The following is a 20194-nucleotide window of genomic DNA, read 5'->3' as shown; positions in this document are numbered from 1 at the left end:
TGAGAGGTCGCCAATCCTGAGTCAGCTTCCTCTCAGGTAGACTTGAAGGGGCACGTCAGACTTGTTTCACGTGTCTCCAGCCTAGACAGATATATCCTTCTATATTCAGGTTTAATGAAAGTACGTGTGAAAAAGGCACATACGGTGCATGGCTATGTGTAGAGCGTGTTGAAAGCGTAAAATGGCTAGGGGACAAAAGGCCTACAGTGCCACTTAACTAAAAGCCTGATTCACATTTGCTGTTCCCCTTCCCCAGCAGCCCCGACAACTCCTAATGAGCTGAGGTGAGTACAAAAGAAATTTGCATATTCCCAGACATACACATGTGAACAGTCCACCTTTTTGTACCTTGAGCAGAGACTTTGAAATGTTGGCCTGTTTTGCCCACCGGCCTGGTTCTCGCCCTCTTTCTTAGAGCCTGAAAATACCTTTCAGGTCCTCACCCTCGCAATGACAGGGTCTTTGATGTGCCGCCACTTACCCTAGAGAGCTATATTGTCACTTACTCTGGTTTCTCTTCAAAACGAAAAAATCTTTCGCCTTTTACTAAAGATTTCCGTGGAGAGGAACATTTAAGAGTTTATTCAATTTTTTTAAGCCTTGCCACAGGTGAGGCTGTTTATCATTTGTTTAAAAGAAAAGCATTAGAAGTTGGGGAATATCCAGCAATTGTCTGCTGCTTTTTTGGGGGACATGAGTTTGGTGTTTTATTCCTGAGCTCTCTGCTTGCTCATTTGCATAAACAGAGTGCAGGAGAGGTGCCTCATGGGAAAGAGCTTGTGCAGTGCATGAGATTGCTTTTCTTGACTGACTTGAAACTTCATGATCGCAGGCAGTATATTTTCTTATCTCCCAAAGATCCTGCTGCCAGATCCCAGAGGTCACCCTCCTTTTTAAAGGTGGGACCAAGACTCATGCTGTGCTTTTCATAGAGCTTGCCCGTTATTTGTGCCCGTTATTTGTGCCCGTTAGAGGTGCCCTGAGAGGTCGCCAATCCTGAGTCAGCTTCCTCTCAGGTAGACTTGAAGGGGCACGTCAGACTTGTTTCACGTGTCTCCAGCCTAGACAGATATATCCTTCTATATTCAGGTTTAATGAAAGTACGTGTGAAAAAGGCACATACGGTGCATGGCTATGTGTAGAGCGTGTTGAAAGCGTAAAATGGCTAGGGGACAAAAGGCCTACAGTGCCACTTAACTAAAAGCCTGATTCACATTTGCTGTTCCCCTTCCCCAGCAGCCCCGACAACTCCTAATGAGCTGAGGTGAGTACAAAAGAAATTTGCATATTCCCAGACATACACATGTGAACAGTCCACCTTTTTGTACCTTGAGCAGAGACTTTGAAATGTTGGCCTGTTTTGCCCACCGGCCTGGTTCTCGCCCTCTTTCTTAGAGCCTGAAAATACCTTTCAGGTCCTCACCCTCGCAATGACAGGGTCTTTGATGTGCCGCCACTTACCCTAGAGAGCTATATTGTCACTTACTCTGGTTTCTCTTCAAAACGAAAAAATCTTTCGCCTTTTACTAAAGATTTCCGTGGAGAGGAACATTTAAGAGTTTATTCAATTTTTTTAAGCCTTGCCACCGGTGAGGCTGTTTATCATTTGTTTAAAAGAAAAGCATTAGAAGTTGGGGAATATCCAGCAATTGTCTGCTGCTTTTTTGGGGGACATGAGTTTGGTGTTTTATTACTGAGCGCTCTGCTTGCTCATTTGCATAAACAGAGTGCAGGAGAGGTGCCTCATGGGAAAGAGCTTGTGCAGTGCATGAGATTGCTTTTCTTGACTGACTTGAAACTTCACGATCTCAGGCAGTATATTTTCTTATCTCCCAAAGATCCTGCTGCCAGATCCCAGAGGTCACCCTCCTTTTTAAAGGTGGGACCAAGACTCATGCTGTGCTTTTCATAGGGCTTGCCCGTTATTTGTGCCCGTTAGAGGTGCCCTGAGAGGTCGCCAATCCTGAGTCAGCTTCCTCTCAGGTAGACTTGAAGGGGCACGTCAGACTTGTTTCACGTGTCTCCAGCCTAGACAGATATATCCTTCTATATTCAGGTTTAATGAAAGTACGTGTGAAAAAGGCACATACGGTGCATGGCTATGTGTAGAGCGTGTTGAAAGCGTAAAATGGCTAGGGGACAAAAGGCCTACAGTGCCACTTAACTAAAAGCCTGATTCACATTTCCTGTTCCCCTTCCCCAGCAGCCCCGACAACTCCTAATGAGCTGAGGTGAGTACAAAAGAAATTTGCATATTCCCAGACATACACATGTGAACAGTCCACCTTTTTGTACCTTGAGCAGAGACTTTGAAATGTTGGCCTGTTTTGCCCACCGGCCTGGTTCTCGCCCTCTTTCTTAGAGCCTGAAAATACCTTTCAGGTCCTCACCCTCGCAATGACAGGGTCTTTGATGTGCCGCCACTTACCCTAGAGAGCTATATTGTCACTTACTCTGGTTTCTCTTCAAAACGAAAAAATCTTTCGCCTTTTACTAAAGATTTCCGTGGAGAGGAACATTTAAGAGTTTATTCAATTTTTTTAAGCCTTGCCACAGGTGAGGCTGTTTATCATTTGTTTAAAAGAAAAGCATTAGAAGTTGGGGAATATCCAGCAATTGTCTGCTGCTTTTTTGGGGGACATAAGTTTGGTGTTTTATTCCTGAGCTCTCTGCTTGCTCATTTGCATAAACAGAGTGCAGGAGAGGTGCCTCATGGGAAAGAGCTTGTGCAGTGCATGAGATTGCTTTTCTTGACTGACTTGAAACTTCACGATCGCAGGCAGTATATTTTCTTATCTCCCAAAGATCCTGCTGCCAGATCCCAGAGGTCACCCTCCTTTTTAAAGGTGGGACCAAGACTCATGCTGTGCTTTTCATAGGGCTTGCCCGTTATTTGTGCCCGTTCGAGGTGCCCTGAGAGGTCGCCAATCCTGAGTCAGCTTCCTCTCAGGTAGACTTGAAGGGGCACGTCAGACTTGTTTCACGTGTCTCCAGCCTAGACAGATATATCCTTCTATATTCAGGTTTAATGAAAGTACGTGTGAAAAAGGCACATACGGTGCATGGCTATGTGTAGAGCGTGTTAAAAGCGTAAAATGGCTAGGGGACAAAAGGCCTACAGTGCCACTTAACTAAAAGCCTGATTCACATTTCCTGTTCCCCTTCCCCAGCAGCCCCGACAACTCCTAATGAGCTGAGGTGAGTACAAAAGAAATTTGCATATTCCCAGACATACACATGTGAACAGTCCACCTTTTTGTACCTTGAGCAGAGACTTTGAAATGTTGGCCTGTTTTGCCCACCGGCCTGGTTCTCGCCCTCTTTCTTAGAGCCTGCAAATACCTTTCAGGTCCTCACCCTCGCAATGACAGGGTCTTTGATGTGCCGCCACTTACCCTAGAGAGCTATATTGTCACTTACTCTGGTTTCTCTTCAAAATGAAAAAATCTTTTGCCTTTTACTAAAGATTTCCGTGGAGAGGAACATTTAAGAGTTTATTCAATTTTTTTAAGCCTTGCCACAGGTGAGGCTGTTTATCATTTGTTTAAAAGAAAAGCATTAGAAGTTGGGGAATATCCAGCAATTGTCTGCTGCTTTTTTGGGGGACATGAGTTTGGTGTTTTATTCCTGAGCGCTCTGCTTGCTCATTTGCATAAACAGAGTGCAGGAGAGGTGCCTCATGGGAAAGAGCTTGTGCAGTGCATGAGATTGCTTTTCTTGACTGACTTGAAACTTCACGATCGCAGGCAGTATATTTTCTTATCTCCCAAAGATCCTGCTGCCAGATCCCAGAGGTCACCCTCCTTTTTAAAGGTGGGACCAAGACTCATGCTGTGCTTTTCATAGGGCTTGCCCGTTATTTGTGCCCGTTAGAGGTGCCCTGAGAGGTCGCCAATCCTGAGTCAGCTTCCTCTCAGGTAGACTTGAAGGGGCACGTCAGACTTGTTTCACGTGTCTCCAGCCTAGACAGATATATCCTTCTATATTCAGGTTTAATGAAAGTACGTGTGAAAAAGGCACATACGGTGCATGGCTATGTGTAGAGCGTGTTGAAAGCGTAAAATGGCTAGGGGACAAAAGGCCTACAGTGCCACTTAACTAAAAGCCTGATTCACATTTCCTGTTCCCCTTCCCCAGCAGCCCCGACAACTCCTAATGAGCTGAGGTGAGTACAAAAGAAATTTGCATATTCCCAGACATACACATGTGAACAGTCCACCTTTTTGTACCTTGAGCAGAGACTTTGAAATGTTGGCCTGTTTTGCCCACCGGCCTGGTTCTCGCCCTCTTTCTTAGAGCCTGAAAATACCTTTCAGGTCCTCACCCTCGCAATGACAGGGTCTTTGATGTGCCGCCACTTACCCTAGAGAGCTATATTGTCACTTACTCTGGTTTCTCTTCAAAACGAAAAAATCTTTCGCCTTTTACTAAAGATTTCCGTGGAGAGGAACATTTAAGAGTTTATTCAATTTTTTTAAGCCTTGCCACAGGTGAGGCTGTTTATCATTTGTTTAAAAGAAAAGCATTAGAAGTTGGGGAATATCCAGCAATTGTCTGCTGCTTTTTTGGGGGACATAAGTTTGGTGTTTTATTCCTGAGCTCTCTGCTTGCTCATTTGCATAAACAGAGTGCAGGAGAGGTGCCTCATGGGAAAGAGCTTGTGCAGTGCATGAGATTGCTTTTCTTGACTGACTTGAAACTTCACGATCGCAGGCAGTATATTTTCTTATCTCCCAAAGATCCTGCTGCCAGATCCCAGAGGTCACCCTCCTTTTTAAAGGTGGGACCAAGACTCATGCTGTGCTTTTCATAGGGCTTGCCCGTTATTTGTGCCCGTTCGAGGTGCCCTGAGAGGTCGCCAATCCTGAGTCAGCTTCCTCTCAGGTAGACTTGAAGGGGCACGTCAGACTTGTTTCACGTGTCTCCAGCCTAGACAGATATATCCTTCTATATTCAGGTTTAATGAAAGTACGTGTGAAAAAGGCACATACGGTGCATGGCTATGTGTAGAGCGTGTTAAAAGCGTAAAATGGCTAGGGGACAAAAGGCCTACAGTGCCACTTAACTAAAAGCCTGATTCACATTTCCTGTTCCCCTTCCCCAGCAGCCCCGACAACTCCTAATGAGCTGAGGTGAGTACAAAAGAAATTTGCATATTCCCAGACATACACATGTGAACAGTCCACCTTTTTGTACCTTGAGCAGAGACTTTGAAATGTTGGCCTGTTTTGCCCACCGGCCTGGTTCTCGCCCTCTTTCTTAGAGCCTGCAAATACCTTTCAGGTCCTCACCCTCGCAATGACAGGGTCTTTGATGTGCCGCCACTTACCCTAGAGAGCTATATTGTCACTTACTCTGGTTTCTCTTCAAAATGAAAAAATCTTTTGCCTTTTACTAAAGATTTCCGTGGAGAGGAACATTTAAGAGTTTATTCAATTTTTTTAAGCCTTGCCACAGGTGAGGCTGTTTATCATTTGTTTAAAAGAAAAGCATTACAAGTTGGGGAATATCCAGCAATTGTCTGCTGCTTTTTTGGGGGACATGAGTTTGGTGTTTTATTCCTGAGCGCTCTGCTTGCTCATTTGCATAAACAGAGTGCAGGAGAGGTGCCTCATGGGAAAGAGCTTGTGCAGTGCATGAGATTGCTTTTCTTGACTGACTTGAAACTTCACGATCGCAGGCAGTATATTTTCTTATCTCCCAAAGATCCTGCTGCCAGATCCCAGAGGTCACCCTCCTTTTTAAAGGTGGGACCAAGACTCATGCTGTGCTTTTCATAGGGCTTGCCCGTTATTTGTGCCCGTTAGAGGTGCCCTGAGAGGTCGCCAATCCTGAGTCAGCTTCCTCTCAGGTAGACTTGAAGGGGCACGTCAGACTTGTTTCACGTGTCTCCAGCCTAGACAGATATATCCTTCTATATTCAGGTTTAATGAAAGTACGTGTGAAAAAGGCACATACGGTGCATGGCTATGTGTAGAGCGTGTTGAAAGCGTAAAATGGCTAGGGGACAAAAGGCCTACAGTGCCACTTAACTAAAAGCCTGATTCACATTTGCTGTTCCCCTTCCCCAGCAGCCCCGACAACTCCTAATGAGCTGAGGTGAGTACAAAAGAAATTTGCATATTCCCAGACATACACATGTGAACAGTCCACCTTTTTGTACCTTGAGCAGAGACTTTGAAATGTTGGCCTGTTTTGCCCACCGGCCTGGTTCTCGCCCTCTTTCTTAGAGCCTGAAAATACCTTTCAGGTCCTCACCCTCGCAATGACAGGGTCTTTGATGTGCCGCCACTTACCCTAGAGAGCTATATTGTCACTTACTCTGGTTTCTCTTCAAAACGAAAAAATCTTTCGCCTTTTACTAAAGATTTCCGTGGAGAGGAACATTTAAGAGTTTATTCAATTTTTTTAAGCCTTGCCACAGGTGAGGCTGTTTATCATTTGTTTAAAAGAAAAGCATTAGAAGTTGGGGAATATCCAGCAATTGTCTGCTGCTTTTTTGGGGGACATGAGTTTGGTGTTTTATTCCTGAGCTCTCTGCTTGCTCATTTGCATAAACAGAGTGCAGGAGAGGTGCCTCATGGGAAAGAGCTTGTGCAGTGCATGAGATTGCTTTTCTTGACTGACTTGAAACTTCACGATCGCAGGCAGTATATTTTCTTATCTCCCAAAGATCCTGCTGCCAGATCCCAGAGGTCACCCTCCTTTTTAAAGGTGGGACCAAGACTCATGCTGTGCTTTTCATAGGGCTTGCCCGTTATTTGTGCCCGTTAGAGGTGCCCTGAGAGGTCGCCAATCCTGAGTCAGCTTCCTCTCAGGTAGACTTGAAGGGGCACGTCAGACTTGTTTCACGTGTCTCCAGCCTAGACAGATATATCCTTCTATATTCAGGTTTAATGAAAGTACGTGTGAAAAAGGCACATACGGTGCATGGCTATGTGTAGAGCGTGTTGAAAGCGTAAAATGGCTAGGGGACAAAAGGCCTACAGTGCCACTTAACTAAAAGCCTGATTCACATTTGCTGTTCCCCTTCCCCAGCAGCCCCGACAACTCCTAATGAGCTGAGGTGAGTACAAAAGAAATTTGCATATTCCCAGACATACACATGTGAACAGTCCACCTTTTTGTACCTTGAGCAGAGACTTTGAAATGTTGGCCTGTTTTGCCCACCGGCCTGGTTCTCGCCCTCTTTCTTAGAGCCTGAAAATACCTTTCAGGTCCTCACCCTCGCAATGACAGGGTCTTTGATGTGCCGCCACTTACCCTAGAGAGCTATATTGTCACTTACTCTGGTTTCTCTTCAAAACGAAAAAATCTTTCGCCTTTTACTAAAGATTTCCGTGGAGAGGAACATTTAAGAGTTTATTCAATTTTTTTAAGCCTTGCCACAGGTGAGGCTGTTTATCATTTGTTTAAAAGAAAAGCATTAGAAGTTGGGGAATATCCAGCAATTGTCTGCTGCTTTTTTGGGGGACATGAGTTTGGTGTTTTATTCCTGAGCTCTCTGCTTGCTCATTTGCATAAACAGAGTGCAGGAGAGGTGCCTCATGGGAAAGAGCTTGTGCAGTGCATGAGATTGCTTTTCTTGACTGACTTGAAACTTCATGATCGCAGGCAGTATATTTTCTTATCTCCCAAAGATCCTGCTGCCAGATCCCAGAGGTCACCCTCCTTTTTAAAGGTGGGACCAAGACTCATGCTGTGCTTTTCATAGAGCTTGCCCGTTATTTGTGCCCGTTATTTGTGCCCGTTAGAGGTGCCCTGAGAGGTCGCCAATCCTGAGTCAGCTTCCTCTCAGGTAGACTTGAAGGGGCACGTCAGACTTGTTTCACGTGTCTCCAGCCTAGACAGATATATCCTTCTATATTCAGGTTTAATGAAAGTACGTGTGAAAAAGGCACATACGGTGCATGGCTATGTGTAGAGCGTGTTGAAAGCGTAAAATGGCTAGGGGACAAAAGGCCTACAGTGCCACTTAACTAAAAGCCTGATTCACATTTGCTGTTCCCCTTCCCCAGCAGCCCCGACAACTCCTAATGAGCTGAGGTGAGTACAAAAGAAATTTGCATATTCCCAGACATACACATGTGAACAGTCCACCTTTTTGTACCTTGAGCAGAGACTTTGAAATGTTGGCCTGTTTTGCCCACCGGCCTGGTTCTCGCCCTCTTTCTTAGAGCCTGAAAATACCTTTCAGGTCCTCACCCTCGCAATGACAGGGTCTTTGATGTGCCGCCACTTACCCTAGAGAGCTATATTGTCACTTACTCTGGTTTCTCTTCAAAACGAAAAAATCTTTCGCCTTTTACTAAAGATTTCCGTGGAGAGGAACATTTAAGAGTTTATTCAATTTTTTTAAGCCTTGCCACAGGTGAGGCTGTTTATCATTTGTTTAAAAGAAAAGCATTAGAAGTTGGGGAATATCCAGCAATTGTCTGCTGCTTTTTTGGGGGACATGAGTTTGGTGTTTTATTCCTGAGCTCTCTGCTTGCTCATTTGCATAAACAGAGTGCAGGAGAGGTGCCTCATGGGAAAGAGCTTGTGCAGTGCATGAGATTGCTTTTCTTGACTGACTTGAAACTTCACGATCGCAGGCAGTATATTTTCTTATCTCCCAAAGATCCTGCTGCCAGATCCCAGAGGTCACCCTCCTTTTTAAAGGTGGGACCAAGACTCATGCTGTGCTTTTCATAGGGCTTGCCCGTTATTTGTGCCCGTTAGAGGTGCCCTGAGAGGTCGCCAATCCTGAGTCAGCTTCCTCTCAGGTAGACTTGAAGGGGCACGTCAGACTTGTTTCACGTGTCTCCAGCCTAGACAGATATATCCTTCTATATTCAGGTTTAATGAAAGTACGTGTGAAAAAGGCACATACGGTGCATGGCTATGTGTAGAGCGTGTTGAAAGCGTAAAATGGCTAGGGGACAAAAGGCCTACAGTGCCACTTAACTAAAAGCCTGATTCACATTTCCTGTTCCCCTTCCCCAGCAGCCCCGACAACTCCTAATGAGCTGAGGTGAGTACAAAAGAAATTTGCATATTCCCAGACATACACATGTGAACAGTCCACCTTTTTGTACCTTGAGCAGAGACTTTGAAATGTTGGCCTGTTTTGCCCACCGGCCTGGTTCTCGCCCTCTTTCTTAGAGCCTGAAAATACCTTTCAGGTCCTCACCCTCGCAATGACAGGGTCTTTGATGTGCCGCCACTTACCCTAGAGAGCTATATTGTCACTTACTCTGGTTTCTCTTCAAAACGAAAAAATCTTTCGCCTTTTACTAAAGATTTCCGTGGAGAGGAACATTTAAGAGTTTATTCAATTTTTTTAAGCCTTGCCACAGGTGAGGCTGTTTATCATTTGTTTAAAAGAAAAGCATTAGAAGTTGGGGAATATCCAGCAATTGTCTGCTGCTTTTTTGGGGGACATAAGTTTGGTGTTTTATTCCTGAGCTCTCTGCTTGCTCATTTGCATAAACAGAGTGCAGGAGAGGTGCCTCATGGGAAAGAGCTTGTGCAGTGCATGAGATTGCTTTTCTTGACTGACTTGAAACTTCACGATCGCAGGCAGTATATTTTCTTATCTCCCAAAGATCCTGCTGCCAGATCCCAGAGGTCACCCTCCTTTTTAAAGGTGGGACCAAGACTCATGCTGTGCTTTTCATAGGGCTTGCCCGTTATTTGTGCCCGTTCGAGGTGCCCTGAGAGGTCGCCAATCCTGAGTCAGCTTCCTCTCAGGTAGACTTGAAGGGGCACGTCAGACTTGTTTCACGTGTCTCCAGCCTAGACAGATATATCCTTCTATATTCAGGTTTAATGAAAGTACGTGTGAAAAAGGCACATACGGTGCATGGCTATGTGTAGAGCGTGTTAAAAGCGTAAAATGGCTAGGGGACAAAAGGCCTACAGTGCCACTTAACTAAAAGCCTGATTCACATTTCCTGTTCCCCTTCCCCAGCAGCCCCGACAACTCCTAATGAGCTGAGGTGAGTACAAAAGAAATTTGCATATTCCCAGACATACACATGTGAACAGTCCACCTTTTTGTACCTTGAGCAGAGACTTTGAAATGTTGGCCTGTTTTGCCCACCGGCCTGGTTCTCGCCCTCTTTCTTAGAGCCTGCAAATACCTTTCAGGTCCTCACCCTCGCAATGACAGGGTCTTTGATGTGCCGCCACTTACCCTAGAGAGCTATATTGTCACTTACTCTGGTTTCTCTTCAAAATGAAAAAATCTTTTGCCTTTTACTAAAGATTTCCGTGGAGAGGAACATTTAAGAGTTTATTCAATTTTTTTAAGCCTTGCCACAGGTGAGGCTGTTTATCATTTGTTTAAAAGAAAAGCATTAGAAGTTGGGGAATATCCAGCAATTGTCTGCTGCTTTTTTGGGGGACATGAGTTTGGTGTTTTATTCCTGAGCGCTCTGCTTGCTCATTTGCATAAACAGAGTGCAGGAGAGGTGCCTCATGGGAAAGAGCTTGTGCAGTGCATGAGATTGCTTTTCTTGACTGACTTGAAACTTCACGATCGCAGGCAGTATATTTTCTTATCTCCCAAAGATCCTGCTGCCAGATCCCAGAGGTCACCCTCCTTTTTAAAGGTGGGACCAAGACTCATGCTGTGCTTTTCATAGGGCTTGCCCGTTATTTGTGCCCGTTAGAGGTGCCCTGAGAGGTCGCCAATCCTGAGTCAGCTTCCTCTCAGGTAGACTTGAAGGGGCACGTCAGACTTGTTTCACGTGTCTCCAGCCTAGACAGATATATCCTTCTATATTCAGGTTTAATGAAAGTACGTGTGAAAAAGGCACATACGGTGCATGGCTATGTGTAGAGCGTGTTGAAAGCGTAAAATGGCTAGGGGACAAAAGGCCTACAGTGCCACTTAACTAAAAGCCTGATTCACATTTGCTGTTCCCCTTCCCCAGCAGCCCCGACAACTCCTAATGAGCTGAGGTGAGTACAAAAGAAATTTGCATATTCCCAGACATACACATGTGAACAGTCCACCTTTTTGTACCTTGAGCAGAGACTTTGAAATGTTGGCCTGTTTTGCCCACCGGCCTGGTTCTCGCCCTCTTTCTTAGAGCCTGAAAATACCTTTCAGGTCCTCACCCTCGCAATGACAGGGTCTTTGATGTGCCGCCACTTACCCTAGAGAGCTATATTGTCACTTACTCTGGTTTCTCTTCAAAACGAAAAAATCTTTCGCCTTTTACTAAAGATTTCCGTGGAGAGGAACATTTAAGAGTTTATTCAATTTTTTTAAGCCTTGCCACAGGTGAGGCTGTTTATCATTTGTTTAAAAGAAAAGCATTAGAAGTTGGGGAATATCCAGCAATTGTCTGCTGCTTTTTTGGGGGACATGAGTTTGGTGTTTTATTCCTGAGCTCTCTGCTTGCTCATTTGCATAAACAGAGTGCAGGAGAGGTGCCTCATGGGAAAGAGCTTGTGCAGTGCATGAGATTGCTTTTCTTGACTGACTTGAAACTTCATGATCGCAGGCAGTATATTTTCTTATCTCCCAAAGATCCTGCTGCCAGATCCCAGAGGTCACCCTCCTTTTTAAAGGTGGGACCAAGACTCATGCTGTGCTTTTCATAGAGCTTGCCCGTTATTTGTGCCCGTTATTTGTGCCCGTTAGAGGTGCCCTGAGAGGTCGCCAATCCTGAGTCAGCTTCCTCTCAGGTAGACTTGAAGGGGCACGTCAGACTTGTTTCACGTGTCTCCAGCCTAGACAGATATATCCTTCTATATTCAGGTTTAATGAAAGTACGTGTGAAAAAGGCACATACGGTGCATGGCTATGTGTAGAGCGTGTTGAAAGCGTAAAATGGCTAGGGGACAAAAGGCCTACAGTGCCACTTAACTAAAAGCCTGATTCACATTTGCTGTTCCCCTTCCCCAGCAGCCCCGACAACTCCTAATGAGCTGAGGTGAGTACAAAAGAAATTTGCATATTCCCAGACATACACATGTGAACAGTCCACCTTTTTGTACCTTGAGCAGAGACTTTGAAATGTTGGCCTGTTTTGCCCACCGGCCTGGTTCTCGCCCTCTTTCTTAGAGCCTGAAAATACCTTTCAGGTCCTCACCCTCGCAATGACAGGGTCTTTGATGTGCCGCCACTTACCCTAGAGAGCTATATTGTCACTTACTCTGGTTTCTCTTCAAAACGAAAAAATCTTTCGCCTTTTACTAAAGATTTCCGTGGAGAGGAACATTTAAGAGTTTATTCAATTTTTTTAAGCCTTGCCACAGGTGAGGCTGTTTATCATTTGTTTAAAAGAAAAGCATTAGAAGTTGGGGAATATCCAGCAATTGTCTGCTGCTTTTTTGGGGGACATGAGTTTGGTGTTTTATTCCTGAGCGCTCTGCTTGCTCATTTGCATAAACAGAGTGCAGGAGAGGTGCCTCATGGGAAAGAGCTTGTGCAGTGCATGAGATTGCTTTTCTTGACTGACTTGAAACTTCACGATCTCAGGCAGTATATTTTCTTATCTCCCAAAGATCCTGCTGCCAGATCCCAGAGGTCACCCTCCTTTTTAAAGGTGGGACCAAGACTCATGCTGTGCTTTTCATAGGGCTTGCCCGTTATTTGTGCCCGTTAGAGGTGCCCTGAGAGGTCGCCAATCCTGAGTCAGCTTCCTCTCAGGTAGACTTGAAGGGGCACGTCAGACTTGTTTCACGTGTCTCCAGCCTAGACAGATATATCCTTCTATATTCAGGTTTAATGAAAGTACGTGTGAAAAAGGCACATACGGTGCATGGCTATGTGTAGAGCGTGTTGAAAGCGTAAAATGGCTAGGGGACAAAAGGCCTACAGTGCCACTTAACTAAAAGCCTGATTCACATTTCCTGTTCCCCTTCCCCAGCAGCCCCGACAACTCCTAATGAGCTGAGGTGAGTACAAAAGAAATTTGCATATTCCCAGACATACACATGTGAACAGTCCACCTTTTTGTACCTTGAGCAGAGACTTTGAAATGTTGGCCTGTTTTGCCCACCGGCCTGGTTCTCGCCCTCTTTCTTAGAGCCTGAAAATACCTTTCAGGTCCTCACCCTCGCAATGACAGGGTCTTTGATGTGCCGCCACTTACCCTAGAGAGCTATATTGTCACTTACTCTGGTTTCTCTTCAAAACGAAAAAATCTTTCGCCTTTTACTAAAGATTTCCGTGGAGAGGAACATTTAAGAGTTTATTCAATTTTTTTAAGCCTTGCCACAGGTGAGGCTGTTTATCATTTGTTTAAAAGAAAAGCATTAGAAGTTGGGGAATATCCAGCAATTGTCTGCTGCTTTTTTGGGGGACATAAGTTTGGTGTTTTATTCCTGAGCTCTCTGCTTGCTCATTTGCATAAACAGAGTGCAGGAGAGGTGCCTCATGGGAAAGAGCTTGTGCAGTGCATGAGATTGCTTTTCTTGACTGACTTGAAACTTCACGATCGCAGGCAGTATATTTTCTTATCTCCCAAAGATCCTGCTGCCAGATCCCAGAGGTCACCCTCCTTTTTAAAGGTGGGACCAAGACTCATGCTGTGCTTTTCATAGGGCTTGCCCGTTATTTGTGCCCGTTCGAGGTGCCCTGAGAGGTCGCCAATCCTGAGTCAGCTTCCTCTCAGGTAGACTTGAAGGGGCACGTCAGACTTGTTTCACGTGTCTCCAGCCTAGACAGATATATCCTTCTATATTCAGGTTTAATGAAAGTACGTGTGAAAAAGGCACATACGGTGCATGGCTATGTGTAGAGCGTGTTAAAAGCGTAAAATGGCTAGGGGACAAAAGGCCTACAGTGCCACTTAACTAAAAGCCTGATTCACATTTCCTGTTCCCCTTCCCCAGCAGCCCCGACAACTCCTAATGAGCTGAGGTGAGTACAAAAGAAATTTGCATATTCCCAGACATACACATGTGAACAGTCCACCTTTTTGTACCTTGAGCAGAGACTTTGAAATGTTGGCCTGTTTTGCCCACCGGCCTGGTTCTCGCCCTCTTTCTTAGAGCCTGCAAATACCTTTCAGGTCCTCACCCTCGCAATGACAGGGTCTTTGATGTGCCGCCACTTACCCTAGAGAGCTATATTGTCACTTACTCTGGTTTCTCTTCAAAATGAAAAAATCTTTTGCCTTTTACTAAAGATTTCCGTGGAGAGGAACATTTAAGAGTTTATTCAATTTTTTTAAGCCTTGCCACAGGTGAGGCTGTTTATCATTTGTTTAAAAGAAAAGCATTAGAAGTTGGGGAATATCCAGCAATTGTCTGCTGCTTTTTTGGGGGACATGAGTTTGGTGTTTTATTCCTGAGCGCTCTGCTTGCTCATTTGCATAAACAGAGTGCAGGAGAGGTGCCTCATGGGAAAGAGCTTGTGCAGTGCATGAGATTGCTTTTCTTGACTGACTTGAAACTTCACGATCGCAGGCAGTATATTTTCTTATCTCCCAAAGATCCTGCTGCCAGATCCCAGAGGTCACCCTCCTTTTTAAAGGTGGGACCAAGACTCATGCTGTGCTTTTCATAGGGCTTGCCCGTTATTTGTGCCCGTTAGAGGTGCCCTGAGAGGTCGCCAATCCTGAGTCAGCTTCCTCTCAGGTAGACTTGAAGGGGCACGTCAGACTTGTTTCACGTGTCTCCAGCCTAGACAGATATATCCTTCTATATTCAGGTTTAATGAAAGTACGTGTGAAAAAGGCACATACGGTGCATGGCTATGTGTAGAGCGTGTTGAAAGCGTAAAATGGCTAGGGGACAAAAGGCCTACAGTGCCACTTAACTAAAAGCCTGATTCACATTTCCTGTTCCCCTTCCCCAGCAGCCCCGACAACTCCTAATGAGCTGAGGTGAGTACAAAAGAAATTTGCATATTCCCAGACATACACATGTGAACAGTCCACCTTTTTGTACCTTGAGCAGAGACTTTGAAATGTTGGCCTGTTTTGCCCACCGGCCTGGTTCTCGCCCTCTTTCTTAGAGCCTGAAAATACCTTTCAGGTCCTCACCCTCGCAATGACAGGGTCTTTGATGTGCCGCCACTTACCCTAGAGAGCTATATTGTCACTTACTCTGGTTTCTCTTCAAAACGAAAAAATCTTTCGCCTTTTACTAAAGATTTCCGTGGAGAGGAACATTTAAGAGTTTATTCAATTTTTTTAAGCCTTGCCACAGGTGAGGCTGTTTATCATTTGTTTAAAAGAAAAGCATTAGAAGTTGGGGAATATCCAGCAATTGTCTGCTGCTTTTTTGGGGGACATAAGTTTGGTGTTTTATTCCTGAGCTCTCTGCTTGCTCATTTGCATAAACAGAGTGCAGGAGAGGTGCCTCATGGGAAAGAGCTTGTGCAGTGCATGAGATTGCTTTTCTTGACTGACTTGAAACTTCACGATCGCAGGCAGTATATTTTCTTATCTCCCAAAGATCCTGCTGCCAGATCCCAGAGGTCACCCTCCTTTTTAAAGGTGGGACCAAGACTCATGCTGTGCTTTTCATAGGGCTTGCCCGTTATTTGTGCCCGTTCGAGGTGCCCTGAGAGGTCGCCAATCCTGAGTCAGCTTCCTCTCAGGTAGACTTGAAGGGGCACGTCAGACTTGTTTCACGTGTCTCCAGCCTAGACAGATATATCCTTCTATATTCAGGTTTAATGAAAGTACGTGTGAAAAAGGCACATACGGTGCATGGCTATGTGTAGAGCGTGTTAAAAGCGTAAAATGGCTAGGGGACAAAAGGCCTACAGTGCCACTTAACTAAAAGCCTGATTCACATTTCCTGTTCCCCTTCCCCAGCAGCCCCGACAACTCCTAATGAGCTGAGGTGAGTACAAAAGAAATTTGCATATTCCCAGACATACACATGTGAACAGTCCACCTTTTTGTACCTTGAGCAGAGACTTTGAAATGTTGGCCTGTTTTGCCCACCGGCCTGGTTCTCGCCCTCTTTCTTAGAGCCTGCAAATACCTTTCAGGTCCTCACCCTCGCAATGACAGGGTCTTTGATGTGCCGCCACTTACCCTAGAGAGCTATATTGTCACTTACTCTGGTTTCTCTTCAAAATGAAAAAATCTTTTGCCTTTTACTAAAGATTTCCGTGGAGAGGAACATTTAAGAGTTTATTCAATTTTTTTAAGCCTTGCCACAGGTGAGGCTGTTTATCATTTGTTTAAAAGAAAAGCATTACAAGTTGGGGAATATCCAGCAATTGTCTGCTGCTTTTTTGGGGGACATGAGTTTGGTGTTTTATTCCTGAGCGCTCTGCTTGCTCATTTGCATAAACAGAGTGCAGGAGAGGTGCCTCATGGGAAAGAGCTTGTGCAGTGCATGAGATTGCTTTTCTTGACTGACTTGAAACTTCACGATCGCAGGCAGTATATTTTCTTATCTCCCAAAGATCCTGCTGCCAGATCCCAGAGGTCACCCTCCTTTTTAAAGGTGGGACCAAGACTCATGCTGTGCTTTTCATAGGGCTTGCCCGTTATTTGTGCCCGTTAGAGGTGCCCTGAGAGGTCGCCAATCCTGAGTCAGCTTCCTCTCAGGTAGACTTGAAGGGGCACGTCAGACTTGTTTCACGTGTCTCCAGCCTAGACAGATATATCCTTCTATATTCAGGTTTAATGAAAGTACGTGTGAAAAAGGCACATACGGTGCATGGCTATGTGTAGAGCGTGTTGAAAGCGTAAAATGGCTAGGGGACAAAAGGCCTACAGTGCCACTTAACTAAAAGCCTGATTCACATTTGCTGTTCCCCTTCCCCAGCAGCCCCGACAACTCCTAATGAGCTGAGGTGAGTACAAAAGAAATTTGCATATTCCCAGACATACACATGTGAACAGTCCACCTTTTTGTACCTTGAGCAGAGACTTTGAAATGTTGGCCTGTTTTGCCCACCGGCCTGGTTCTCGCCCTCTTTCTTAGAGCCTGAAAATACCTTTCAGGTCCTCACCCTCGCAATGACAGGGTCTTTGATGTGCCGCCACTTACCCTAGAGAGCTATATTGTCACTTACTCTGGTTTCTCTTCAAAACGAAAAAATCTTTCGCCTTTTACTAAAGATTTCCGTGGAGAGGAACATTTAAGAGTTTATTCAATTTTTTTAAGCCTTGCCACAGGTGAGGCTGTTTATCATTTGTTTAAAAGAAAAGCATTAGAAGTTGGGGAATATCCAGCAATTGTCTGCTGCTTTTTTGGGGGACATGAGTTTGGTGTTTTATTCCTGAGCTCTCTGCTTGCTCATTTGCATAAACAGAGTGCAGGAGAGGTGCCTCATGGGAAAGAGCTTGTGCAGTGCATGAGATTGCTTTTCTTGACTGACTTGAAACTTCACGATCGCAGGCAGTATATTTTCTTATCTCCCAAAGATCCTGCTGCCAGATCCCAGAGGTCACCCTCCTTTTTAAAGGTGGGACCAAGACTCATGCTGTGCTTTTCATAGGGCTTGCCCGTTATTTGTGCCCGTTAGAGGTGCCCTGAGAGGTCGCCAATCCTGAGTCAGCTTCCTCTCAGGTAGACTTGAAGGGGCACGTCAGACTTGTTTCACGTGTCTCCAGCCTAGACAGATATATCCTTCTATATTCAGGTTTAATGAAAGTACGTGTGAAAAAGGCACATACGGTGCATGGCTATGTGTAGAGCGTGTTGAAAGCGTAAAATGGCTAGGGGACAAAAGGCCTACAGTGCCACTTAACTAAAAGCCTGATTCACATTTGCTGTTCCCCTTCCCCAGCAGCCCCGACAACTCCTAATGAGCTGAGGTGAGTACAAAAGAAATTTGCATATTCCCAGACATACACATGTGAACAGTCCACCTTTTTGTACCTTGAGCAGAGACTTTGAAATGTTGGCCTGTTTTGCCCACCGGCCTGGTTCTCGCCCTCTTTCTTAGAGCCTGAAAATACCTTTCAGGTCCTCACCCTCGCAATGACAGGGTCTTTGATGTGCCGCCACTTACCCTAGAGAGCTATATTGTCACTTACTCTGGTTTCTCTTCAAAACGAAAAAATCTTTCGCCTTTTACTAAAGATTTCCGTGGAGAGGAACATTTAAGAGTTTATTCAATTTTTTTAAGCCTTGCCACAGGTGAGGCTGTTTATCATTTGTTTAAAAGAAAAGCATTAGAAGTTGGGGAATATCCAGCAATTGTCTGCTGCTTTTTTGGGGGACATGAGTTTGGTGTTTTATTCCTGAGCTCTCTGCTTGCTCATTTGCATAAACAGAGTGCAGGAGAGGTGCCTCATGGGAAAGAGCTTGTGCAGTGCATGAGATTGCTTTTCTTGACTGACTTGAAACTTCATGATCGCAGGCAGTATATTTTCTTATCTCCCAAAGATCCTGCTGCCAGATCCCAGAGGTCACCCTCCTTTTTAAAGGTGGGACCAAGACTCATGCTGTGCTTTTCATAGAGCTTGCCCGTTATTTGTGCCCGTTATTTGTGCCCGTTAGAGGTGCCCTGAGAGGTCGCCAATCCTGAGTCAGCTTCCTCTCAGGTAGACTTGAAGGGGCACGTCAGACTTGTTTCACGTGTCTCCAGCCTAGACAGATATATCCTTCTATATTCAGGTTTAATGAAAGTACGTGTGAAAAAGGCACATACGGTGCATGGCTATGTGTAGAGCGTGTTGAAAGCGTAAAATGGCTAGGGGACAAAAGGCCTACAGTGCCACTTAACTAAAAGCCTGATTCACATTTGCTGTTCCCCTTCCCCAGCAGCCCCGACAACTCCTAATGAGCTGAGGTGAGTACAAAAGAAATTTGCATATTCCCAGACATACACATGTGAACAGTCCACCTTTTTGTACCTTGAGCAGAGACTTTGAAATGTTGGCCTGTTTTGCCCACCGGCCTGGTTCTCGCCCTCTTTCTTAGAGCCTGAAAATACCTTTCAGGTCCTCACCCTCGCAATGACAGGGTCTTTGATGTGCCGCCACTTACCCTAGAGAGCTATATTGTCACTTACTCTGGTTTCTCTTCAAAACGAAAAAATCTTTCGCCTTTTACTAAAGATTTCCGTGGAGAGGAACATTTAAGAGTTTATTCAATTTTTTTAAGCCTTGCCACAGGTGAGGCTGTTTATCATTTGTTTAAAAGAAAAGCATTAGAAGTTGGGGAATATCCAGCAATTGTCTGCTGCTTTTTTGGGGGACATGAGTTTGGTGTTTTATTCCTGAGCTCTCTGCTTGCTCATTTGCATAAACAGAGTGCAGGAGAGGTGCCTCATGGGAAAGAGCTTGTGCAGTGCATGAGATTGCTTTTCTTGACTGACTTGAAACTTCACGATCGCAGGCAGTATATTTTCTTATCTCCCAAAGATCCTGCTGCCAGATCCCAGAGGTCACCCTCCTTTTTAAAGGTGGGACCAAGACTCATGCTGTGCTTTTCATAGGGCTTGCCCGTTATTTGTGCCCGTTAGAGGTGCCCTGAGAGGTCGCCAATCCTGAGTCAGCTTCCTCTCAGGTAGACTTGAAGGGGCACGTCAGACTTGTTTCACGTGTCTCCAGCCTAGACAGATATATCCTTCTATATTCAGGTTTAATGAAAGTACGTGTGAAAAAGGCACATACGGTGCATGGCTATGTGTAGAGCGTGTTGAAAGCGTAAAATGGCTAGGGGACAAAAGGCCTACAGTGCCACTTAACTAAAAGCCTGATTCACATTTCCTGTTCCCCTTCCCCAGCAGCCCCGACAACTCCTAATGAGCTGAGGTGAGTACAAAAGAAATTTGCATATTCCCAGACATACACATGTGAACAGTCCACCTTTTTGTACCTTGAGCAGAGACTTTGAAATGTTGGCCTGTTTTGCCCACCGGCCTGGTTCTCGCCCTCTTTCTTAGAGCCTGAAAATACCTTTCAGGTCCTCACCCTCGCAATGACAGGGTCTTTGATGTGCCGCCACTTACCCTAGAGAGCTATATTGTCACTTACTCTGGTTTCTCTTCAAAACGAAAAAATCTTTCGCCTTTTACTAAAGATTTCCGTGGAGAGGAACATTTAAGAGTTTATTCAATTTTTTTAAGCCTTGCCACAGGTGAGGCTGTTTATCATTTGTTTAAAAGAAAAGCATTAGAAGTTGGGGAATATCCAGCAATTGTCTGCTGCTTTTTTGGGGGACATAAGTTTGGTGTTTTATTCCTGAGCTCTCTGCTTGCTCATTTGCATAAACAGAGTGCAGGAGAGGTGCCTCATGGGAAAGAGCTTGTGCAGTGCATGAGATTGCTTTT

The 20194-nt window shown here is 45.1% G+C and overlaps 21 non-coding genes across 21 annotated transcripts; all 21 read left to right on the top strand.

The window, feature by feature from the left end:
* The first annotated feature begins 502 nt into the window (after positions 1–502).
* Positions 503–617, top strand: LOC146775541 (U5 spliceosomal RNA). The gene has a single exon (XR_014973404.1). It is a non-coding gene; the product is annotated as a U5 spliceosomal RNA (small nuclear RNA).
* Positions 618–1482: 865 nt separating this feature from the next.
* On the top strand, positions 1483–1597 carry LOC146775540 (U5 spliceosomal RNA). Its single transcript, XR_014973639.1, has one exon. It is a non-coding gene; the product is annotated as a U5 spliceosomal RNA (small nuclear RNA).
* Positions 1598–2449: 852 nt separating this feature from the next.
* On the top strand, positions 2450–2564 carry LOC146775539 (U5 spliceosomal RNA). Its single transcript, XR_014973402.1, has one exon. It is a non-coding gene; the product is annotated as a U5 spliceosomal RNA (small nuclear RNA).
* Positions 2565–3416: 852 nt separating this feature from the next.
* On the top strand, positions 3417–3531 carry LOC146775538 (U5 spliceosomal RNA). Its single transcript, XR_014973942.1, has one exon. It is a non-coding gene; the product is annotated as a U5 spliceosomal RNA (small nuclear RNA).
* An 852-nt stretch (positions 3532–4383) lies between these two features.
* On the top strand, positions 4384–4498 carry LOC146775537 (U5 spliceosomal RNA). The gene has a single exon (XR_014973401.1). It is a non-coding gene; the product is annotated as a U5 spliceosomal RNA (small nuclear RNA).
* An 852-nt stretch (positions 4499–5350) lies between these two features.
* Positions 5351–5465, top strand: LOC146775536 (U5 spliceosomal RNA). The gene has a single exon (XR_014973941.1). It is a non-coding gene; the product is annotated as a U5 spliceosomal RNA (small nuclear RNA).
* An 852-nt stretch (positions 5466–6317) lies between these two features.
* On the top strand, positions 6318–6432 carry LOC146775535 (U5 spliceosomal RNA). The gene has a single exon (XR_014973400.1). It is a non-coding gene; the product is annotated as a U5 spliceosomal RNA (small nuclear RNA).
* Positions 6433–7284: 852 nt separating this feature from the next.
* On the top strand, positions 7285–7399 carry LOC146775534 (U5 spliceosomal RNA). The gene has a single exon (XR_014973399.1). It is a non-coding gene; the product is annotated as a U5 spliceosomal RNA (small nuclear RNA).
* An 865-nt stretch (positions 7400–8264) lies between these two features.
* Positions 8265–8379, top strand: LOC146775533 (U5 spliceosomal RNA). The gene has a single exon (XR_014973398.1). It is a non-coding gene; the product is annotated as a U5 spliceosomal RNA (small nuclear RNA).
* Positions 8380–9231: 852 nt separating this feature from the next.
* On the top strand, positions 9232–9346 carry LOC146775532 (U5 spliceosomal RNA). Its single transcript, XR_014973397.1, has one exon. It is a non-coding gene; the product is annotated as a U5 spliceosomal RNA (small nuclear RNA).
* Positions 9347–10198: 852 nt separating this feature from the next.
* LOC146775531 (U5 spliceosomal RNA) lies at positions 10199–10313 on the top strand. The gene has a single exon (XR_014973940.1). It is a non-coding gene; the product is annotated as a U5 spliceosomal RNA (small nuclear RNA).
* Positions 10314–11165: 852 nt separating this feature from the next.
* LOC146775530 (U5 spliceosomal RNA) lies at positions 11166–11280 on the top strand. The gene has a single exon (XR_014973396.1). It is a non-coding gene; the product is annotated as a U5 spliceosomal RNA (small nuclear RNA).
* An 865-nt stretch (positions 11281–12145) lies between these two features.
* Positions 12146–12260, top strand: LOC146775529 (U5 spliceosomal RNA). Its single transcript, XR_014973395.1, has one exon. It is a non-coding gene; the product is annotated as a U5 spliceosomal RNA (small nuclear RNA).
* Positions 12261–13112: 852 nt separating this feature from the next.
* Positions 13113–13227, top strand: LOC146775528 (U5 spliceosomal RNA). The gene has a single exon (XR_014973394.1). It is a non-coding gene; the product is annotated as a U5 spliceosomal RNA (small nuclear RNA).
* An 852-nt stretch (positions 13228–14079) lies between these two features.
* Positions 14080–14194, top strand: LOC146775527 (U5 spliceosomal RNA). The gene has a single exon (XR_014973939.1). It is a non-coding gene; the product is annotated as a U5 spliceosomal RNA (small nuclear RNA).
* Positions 14195–15046: 852 nt separating this feature from the next.
* On the top strand, positions 15047–15161 carry LOC146775526 (U5 spliceosomal RNA). Its single transcript, XR_014973393.1, has one exon. It is a non-coding gene; the product is annotated as a U5 spliceosomal RNA (small nuclear RNA).
* Positions 15162–16013: 852 nt separating this feature from the next.
* On the top strand, positions 16014–16128 carry LOC146775525 (U5 spliceosomal RNA). The gene has a single exon (XR_014973938.1). It is a non-coding gene; the product is annotated as a U5 spliceosomal RNA (small nuclear RNA).
* Positions 16129–16980: 852 nt separating this feature from the next.
* On the top strand, positions 16981–17095 carry LOC146775524 (U5 spliceosomal RNA). The gene has a single exon (XR_014973391.1). It is a non-coding gene; the product is annotated as a U5 spliceosomal RNA (small nuclear RNA).
* Positions 17096–17947: 852 nt separating this feature from the next.
* On the top strand, positions 17948–18062 carry LOC146775523 (U5 spliceosomal RNA). The gene has a single exon (XR_014973390.1). It is a non-coding gene; the product is annotated as a U5 spliceosomal RNA (small nuclear RNA).
* An 865-nt stretch (positions 18063–18927) lies between these two features.
* LOC146775522 (U5 spliceosomal RNA) lies at positions 18928–19042 on the top strand. The gene has a single exon (XR_014973389.1). It is a non-coding gene; the product is annotated as a U5 spliceosomal RNA (small nuclear RNA).
* Positions 19043–19894: 852 nt separating this feature from the next.
* LOC146775521 (U5 spliceosomal RNA) lies at positions 19895–20009 on the top strand. The gene has a single exon (XR_014973388.1). It is a non-coding gene; the product is annotated as a U5 spliceosomal RNA (small nuclear RNA).
* The last annotated feature ends 185 nt before the right edge of the window (positions 20010–20194 follow it).

This window comes from Triturus cristatus, chromosome 12 (genome assembly GCF_964204655.1).
Source record: "Triturus cristatus chromosome 12, aTriCri1.1, whole genome shotgun sequence".
NCBI classification, from domain to species: Eukaryota; Metazoa; Chordata; class Amphibia; order Caudata; family Salamandridae; genus Triturus; species Triturus cristatus.
Note: the sequence above shows the minus strand (reverse complement) of the source record. Positions and strands in the feature narration are given on the sequence as shown.